Genomic DNA, 716 nt, shown 5'->3' on the forward strand with positions numbered 1-716 from the left:
AACAAAGAGAGGTACAGAAAAGCGTGCTATCCTTCTTAGCGCAACTACTACCCCGCTCTTCTTGTCAACTTCACTGCCTTTGCCATGAGCGGTGGACTGACGATGCTACGAGTATACGGTCTTGCTGAAAAATGGCATTGCGTTCAGTTTCATTCTGTGAGTTCGACAGCTACTTGACTAAATATTGTATTTTCGCCTTACGCGACTTGTTGATATTGGTTTAAGTTATTAAAGATGCCTAAGTCAAGATTTCGAAAAGCAGGCCTATGTGATGATGAAAAACAGTACGGAATTGATGCGCCTGAACCAAGTAAAGTAAAACAAGTCGCGTAAGGCGAAAATACAATATTTAGTCAAGTAGCTGTCGAACTCACAGAATGAAACTGAACGCAACGCAACGCAGCAAGACCGTATACTCGTAGCATCGTCACTCCACCGCCCGTGGCAAAGGCAGTGCCCGTGGAATTGACAAGAAGAGCGGGGTATTCGTTGCGCTGAGAAGGATAGCACGCTTTTCTGTACCTCTCTTCGTTTTAACTTTCTGAGCGTGTTTTTAATCCAAAAATATCATATCTATATGTTTTTGGAATCAGGAACCAACAAGGAATAAGATGAAAGTGTTTTTAAATTGATTTCGAAAAAAAAAAATTGATAATAATTTTTATATATTTAATTTTCAGAGCTTGTTTTTAATCCGAATATAACATATTTATATG

This window comes from Littorina saxatilis, linkage group LG13 (assembly GCF_037325665.1).
Source record: "Littorina saxatilis isolate snail1 linkage group LG13, US_GU_Lsax_2.0, whole genome shotgun sequence".
Lineage (NCBI taxonomy): Eukaryota > Metazoa > Mollusca > Gastropoda > Littorinimorpha > Littorinidae > Littorina > Littorina saxatilis.